The sequence below is a fragment of the Nansenia antarctica genome (genome assembly GCF_963989245.1).
Source record: "Nansenia antarctica genome assembly, chromosome: 6".
Taxonomy (NCBI): Eukaryota; Metazoa; Chordata; class Actinopteri; order Argentiniformes; family Microstomatidae; genus Nansenia; species Nansenia antarctica.
Window position 1 is genome coordinate 73606387 of NC_137676.1, and position 7500 is coordinate 73613886.

General features: G+C 47.0%; 1 protein-coding gene across 1 annotated transcript in view; it reads right to left on the minus strand.

The window, feature by feature from the left end:
- LOC308160961 (unconventional myosin-X-like) overlaps nt 1-7500 on the minus strand; it is a gene marked incomplete at both ends in the record, with an annotated part of 79598 nt that overhangs the window by 34127 nt on the left and 37971 nt on the right. The window lies entirely within an intron of this gene.

Below are 7500 nucleotides of genomic sequence, written 5' to 3' on the forward strand. Positions count from 1 at the left end.
CTCCTGTGGCGCAGCTTTTCAGTGACTCCTACCACAACGACTGGTTCCAGCAGCTTGTTTGTCACTGGAATAGAGGTCTTCAGCCGACGAGACATGAGACGTTGTGCCGGGCTGCTGTTCATGCTTTCGGTGGGAGTATTTCTCCAGTGTAGTATGGCCTTCCAGGGGTCGTCACTGTCACGCATAGCCTTGCGCAGCAGATTCTTTGCAATCTTGACGGCCGACTCTGCCTTGCCGTTTGCTTTCGGGTGCCTTGGAGAGGAGGTCACATGCTCAAACTCCCATTCAGAGGCAAAACGTGAGAACTGAGAGGTAAATTGTGGGCCATTGTCTGTGATGACCCTCTCTGGCTGGCCATGCCGAGCGAACTGTGCCTTACATCGCTTGATGACTGTCTCTGCAGATAAGTCAGGGAGGAGCTCAACTTCCCAAAAGTCAGAATAGTGGTCGACTATAATAAGATAGTCCTTCTGCCTATGACTGAACAGGTCCATGCTCAGAATTTGCCACGGCCTGGTGGGCAGTTCATGTGAGAGCATGGTCTCCTTTTGCTGTTTGTGAGCATACTCATTGCAGGTTGAGCAGGTGCCCACAAAATCCTTTATCTCTGCCTGCATGTTCGGCCAGTACAATGTCTCTCGAGCATGTCGGTAGCATGCGTCTCCTCCTGTGTGACTTGAATGAATGCGCGTAAGCATCTCTGGGCGTAGTGATTTTGGGATGATGACTTTCTGCCCCCGGAATAGAACACCGTTCTGTACACTGACTTCATCTCTGTAAGGCCAGTATTCTCTGGTAATGAGAGGTGCTTCTTCTCTCACATCTGGCCAGCCTATGAGAACTGTGGACTTAAGTGCCTGCAGGCATTCATCTCGGTCAGTGTGCAGCCTGATTTGTTCGAGACGCTGGTCACTTACATTCAAGTAGTCTGCCTGGTTCACATGCTGTATCTCCTCTTGCTCTTGTTGCAGGGAGCAGATAGCGTGCCGCTGGTAGGTTGTTCCTCTGCCGGTGCATCCTGCTGTTGCTCTGCTGAGCGTGTCGCTGATGAACATTTCAGGCCCTGGTTTGTAGATGACCGTCAGACTGTAGTTCTGTAAGGTCATGAGCATGCTCTGAAGCCTCTTGGGAGCGTTGAGGAGAGGTTTGCTGAAAATGGAGATTAGGGGCTTATGGTCTGTCTCCGCTGTGATCAGGTCGCGGCCATATAGATAGTAGTGAAACCTCTGACAGGCGAAGACGATGCTGAGACACTCTTTCTCAATCTGTGCGTAGTTCTTTTCTGTGGGGGTAAGAGCTCTCGAAGCGAACGCGATGGGCTGTCCTTCCTGCATGAGGCAGCATCCGAGACCATTCTGGCTGGCGTCGCTCTGGACTGTGATTGGCTTGGTCACATCATAGTAGCGCAGGACAGGCATGGTTGTAGCTAGAGACTTGAGTTCTTGAACTGCCGCCTCGTGTTTGGGTAGCCAATGCCAGGGGGTTTCCTTGTCCAGCAAGCGTCGCAACGGCTCACAGACACTTGATAAGTGTGGCATGAATTTGGCCAAGTAGTTGGCAAAGCCAATCAGACGCTGCACCCCTTTTGCGTCAGTTGGATTGGGCATTTCGATGATGGCCCTCACCTTCTCTGGGTCAGGCTTCAGCCCTGTGGATGAGAGGATGTGGCCGTGAAACTGGACCTCAGCTACTTTGAACTGCAGCTTCTTCAACCCTAGCCGCAGCTTGACCTCACGGCAGCGTTCCATCAGTGCCAAAAGCTTGACATCATGGTCACTCTCAGCCTCTTTGTCTGTGTCCCCACAACCCACAACCAGGATGTCGTCCGCAATGGGCTCGATGCCCTTGAGTCCAGCCAGGAGCTCGTGTTGTTTTCGCTGATACACCTCGGGTGCCACAGACACTCCGAATGGTAGCTTAAGCCAGCGTTTCCTCCCCCAGGGGGTCCAGAATGTGGTCATGAGGCTGCTCTCGTAGTCAAGTCTGCATTGTAGAAATGCATCTCGGGCATCCACTAAGGTGAATACTCTTGCCTTCGGTAGTTTGTACAGGACATCATCCAGAGTAGGCATGATGTAATGAGAGCGCTTTAGGGCCTTGTTCAGGAACTTAGGATCTATACATAGTCTGAGCTTGTCTGTTTTTTTTTACAATAACCATGTTGCTGATCCAATCAGTTGGGTCTGTGACCGGCGCCATGTGGCCGTCAGCCTCGTACTTGTCCAGCTGGGCTTTGACTGCTGCTTTCATTGCAATGGGAACATTGCGAGGGGCACATTGAACTGTAGGAACCCTGGAATCTAGGTCAAAGTGGACCTCCCCGGGTAGAGATTCCACAGGTGAGTTGAATACATCACTGTATTTGTTAGTCAGCTGCTCCTTGGTTAGGGCTCCAGGCTGTGCATGTTCCACTTTGAGCACGTCCTCAGGGATTGTGAACTGCATGAGACCTAGGCGTTCACAGGTAGAGCCTGACAGGAGAGGATTTTGCCTAGACTGAACTATTTCAAATGAGAGCTTGTATGTTTGACCTCTTACTCTACATTCTGTCTCAAAGATGCCTATGGAGCTCAGTGTTTCCCCGGAGTACAGCTTTAGTCTAGCCTCACTTGGGCAGAGTGGTGCGTTGGGTGCCAGCCTTTTCTTGTCATGAAGGCTCATTACATTGCATGTCGCTCCAGAGTCCAACTGACATTGCTGTGGCTTGTTGTGAAAACGTAATGTTACAAACCATTTCTTCCCTTTGGCTTGCACTGCACCAATTGACTCATGCATGTATATGTCTTCCTCACTGTTTTGTTCTGAGCTCTCAGCTGTATTTTCCATGCAGTGTATCTTTCCCTCAGTGGGTCTTTTGCTTTTTTGACACACTTTAGCAAAGTGATTATTTACTCCACATGATTTGCATTGTTTTCCGAATGCTGGGCAGTGATCTCTGCCCCTTGCATGCGAGTTGCCACAGTATTTACATGCATAGCCTGCGTCTACAGCTCTGGGTGAATTGCTCTGCCTCCATTGGTTTTGCCTGGATTGTTGTTGCCTAGATTGTTGCCTAGCAACGGCGAGCACCGCTTCTACGTGCGGAGGACTCGCTATCTCCATCGCTCTCATGCGAATGTCTGTCTGCTCCGTTGCGCGGCACATGTCAATTGCTGTGATCAACGTCAGTTGCTTTTCTCTAAGCAATCTGCGCCTTATGCTCTCGTTACCAACACCCAGTACAATTTTGTCACGAATCATCTCATCTCTTAACTGTCCGTACTCACAGGTTGCTGCCCTTTCTCTCAGCCTGGTCACAAAACCGTCTATAGATTCTCCTTCCTCCTGTTTGCAGCTCCCGAAGACGTACCTTTCATATATTGTGTTCTTGGTAGGTTTGAAATACTTCTCCAACGCGGCCAGTATGATCGCAGCATCCCCCTGATCCTCTTCGGAAAGATTTAAGTTGTGACGGTATATATGTCTGCATTCACTTCCCATCACGGTCCTCAGAGTTGCAGCCTGGATTTTCTTGTCCTTTTCAGTTATGCCAGTAACGATGACATAGTCCTCATATTCGGCCCGGAATATGTCCCAATTGACGCTCCAATCGCCCGTGAAGCTCATGGGTGAAGGGGGTGGAAAAGTAATGGCTGCCATGCTAGCTATCGTTGCTCGCTGACTTGTCTCGTCTTCTAAAGTCTCCGAATCACTTGATTCCGATCCAGACATAGGCTACTCTACCTGTACTCACTTCATATTATCTAATATTCCGCTAACGTGAGTTCAGCAGCTTCTGACACCATGTTTGTGTATGGTATGATGCAGCAATGATGACAGACACGTGTATCAAGTTCAGCCATGTAATATCAAAGTGAAGGGAACAAGCACCTACACACGGGTCATGCAGAAACAAGCAAACAAGTCGATAGCCGATGGCATCGATCTAAGTAGACCCGTAACAGTTACGTGTCTCCGTGGTTACGTGTCTCCGTGGTTACGTGTCTCCGTGGTTACGTGTACTGTGCTCTGTATTGTATGGATATCGTGCTCCTCTGTGGCTCAGCTGGTAGAGCATGGTGCTAACAGCGCTTAGGTTGTGGGTTCGATTTCCGCTGGGACCGCATGTACTGACAAATGCACTGCAATGTCAGTGGCTTTGGACAGACAGAGTCGCCTAAATGGCCTTTATACTGTGGGGGAAATAAGTATTGAACACATCAACATGTTGTCCAGTAAATGTATTTCATTCAAGTGAGATTTGCACCAGACTTTGGTATTGACTCAAATAATTCAGGCAGAAAAAATCTAAAGGTTAAAGTCCATCTGTAAATAAAGTTATGTGTAATAAAGTGGAATGAAACTGGAAAAAAGTATGTTGACAAAATGTTGATGTGTTCAATACTTGAACCCGCACTGGTTCCCCCCACTGTATACATGATGTTAGAAGCACACACCACTGTATACATGATGTTAGAAGCACACACCACTGTATACATGATGTTAGAAGCACACACCACTGTATACATGATGTTAGAAGCCACTGGTTCCCCCCACTGTATACATGATGTTAGAAGCACTGGTTCCCCCCACTGTATACATGATGTTAGAAGCACACACCACTGTATACATGATGTTAGAAGCACTGGTTCCCCCCACTGTATACATGATGTTAGAAGCACACACCACTGGTTCCCCCCACTGTATACATGATGTTAGAAGCACACACCACTGTATACATGATGTTAGAAGCACACACCACTGTATACATGATGTTAGAAGCACACACACACACTGTATACATGATCAGTGTTTCCTCCAGGAATTTTCACAATGGTGGCGGGTGGCCGTGACCGCGCGCGCATCGCGCGCGATTTTTCCCGCGTGCACGCGCATGAAACGCGCACGCGCGCTCAAAACATTTTTTTTTTTTTTTTTTTTTTTTTCCGAATCACAGCCAAAATTAGAGGATGGCCAAAAAAAATAAATTATGAATATACAGAATATAAACTTGTGACTGACAGTCACATACACACACAAAGATCATCAGGTATAATATAATACGAAGTAGGCCTACATGAGCACAAAAGCGGCTAACGTTACTGATTAACTGTTTACTGTAGTGCAGAGAGATGGTAGTTGTAGGCGGCGTATCAAATGACAAAGCTAAACGTTTAATGAAGGACATGAACGATTGTCAACAACACACTCAAGCAGTAAATAGAACAGTCTAAACAACTTGGGTACTACGGACGGAACAATAGTCTCAACCTATAGTTCCGTGCGTGAATTATGTCAACCCACCACATTACAGAAGTAAAATCACAGTCAGATGGAGCATTCGGTAAACAGCTGAGTATCAGCTGAGTTAAAGAAAACAAACTCTTACCTTTGATGAGACCCACATGAGCCCTGTTTTCCCGTACTTCTCCCGTGTGTCTCTTATTGTCCAAATGTTCCCTGAATTTTAGCTGCATGTTTTTCCAGCATGTAATTCCGTTGTCAATAAAAAAATCGTCTCCCCTTCTTTTCCCCTTGACAATACTGTGTCGTTGCTAAAGTGACGGCACATAAGAATCGTTTTTTGACTTGCTAATGTCTGCTAACGTAGCACTTGAAACTGGCGCCGTTCTCTGGACTGCAGCTGCTCCCGCGTTAGCATTAGCATCCATCTTTTCTTCTCCCTTCTCACCGTCACGAGCTCAAATGACACTTGTCGGCCGATCTAACTCTTAACACTCACTTACAGGACTTCTGACACCATGTCGTGTTATTCTATTAAACATACACGTGAGTCCTTCTGTATTTCAATGTAAGTGTCTTTATTTTAACTCGCTCTGTAAGCTCTACAATACCGGTCTCTTGTTGTCTCGTCGTAACCTGCCCACCTGACCTGGGGGGTATTCCATCAACGTCGCTAAAGGAAAATCCTGGCTTATTTTTGATAACTCTCGCGAGACCTATCAGAATATGCCTGGATATTTGTAAGAACTCTCACGAGATTTATCAGACTAAACCTGGATTTTCCCTTTAGCGATGTTGATGGAATACCCCCCGGATGTCACTACGGTGACCTGTACACAATAACAATAATACCACAGTTCACATTTAGACCAATCAGGAGCCCTTGTGTCACGTCGTCAACTGAATGTCATTAATCTGATTTTGGATCAGCGGTTAGAGAGAGATGGGCGTGGATTTAGGTGCACTTTTAGTCAACATCCATTATAGCGCTGATCTAGGATCAGATATATTTTAATCAGCTAAAATAAAAAATAATTTTTTTTTTTTTTTTTTGAGATTTTGTTTTTGTTTTTTGTGTGGACTGAATCAATTCGTGGCGGAGGAAATTCCATCGTGGCGGCCCGCCACCAATAAATGCATGTAGAGGAAACACTGCATGATGTTAGAAGCACACACACACACACTGTATACATGATGTTAGAAGCACACACCACTGTATACATGATGTTAGAAGCACACACACACTGTATACATGATGTTAGAAGCACACACACACACACTGTATACATGATGTTAGAAGCACACACCGCATGTTCAAAGATACAACAGCCTAAACAGTTCTATATGACACTATTATCATTTCACTTCTGAGGTTACTATGGCGACAATGTAATTTAATAAGAATGATTCACCATTTAGCAGATGCTTTTAATCCAAAAAGATTCATAGCTAGAGATTACAGGGACATTCCCCCTGGAGTAACTTAGGGCTGAGTGTCTTACTCAAGGACACACTAGTGGTGGTGTTCTCAGGTCTTACTCAAGGACACACTAGTGGTGGTGTTCCCAGGTCTTACTCAAGGGCACACTAGTGGTGGTGTTCCCAGGTCTTACTCAAGGACACACTAGTGGTGGTGTTCCCAGGTCTTACTCAAGGACACACTAGTGGTGGTGTTCCCAGGTCTTACTCAAGGACACACTAGTGGTGGTGTTCCCAGGTCTTACTCAAGGAACCACTAGTGGTGGTGTTCCCAGGTCTTACTCAAGGACACACTAGTGGTGGTGTTCCCAGGTCTTACTCAAGGACACACTAGTGGTGGTGTTCCCAGGTCTTACTCAAGGACACACTAGTGGTGGTGTTCCCAGGTCTTACTCAAGGACACACTAGTGGTGGTGTTCCCAGGTCTTACTCAAAGGCTCACTAGTGGTGGTGTTCCCAGGTCTTACTCAAGGACACACTAGTGGTGGTGTTCCCAGGTCTTACTCAAGGACACACTAGTGGTGGTGTTCCCAGGTCTTACTCAAGGACACACTAGTGGTGGTGTTCCCAGGTCTTACTCAAGGACACACTAGTGGTGGTGTTCCCAGGTCTTACTCAAGGACACACTAGTGGTGGTGTTCCCAGGTCTTACTCAAGGACACACTAGTGGTGGTGGTCCCAGGTCTTACTCAAGGACACACTAGTGGTGGTGTTCCCAGGTCTTACTCAAGGACACACTAGTGGTGGTGTTCCCAGGTCTTACTCAAGGGCACACTAGTGGTGGTGTTCCCAGGTCTT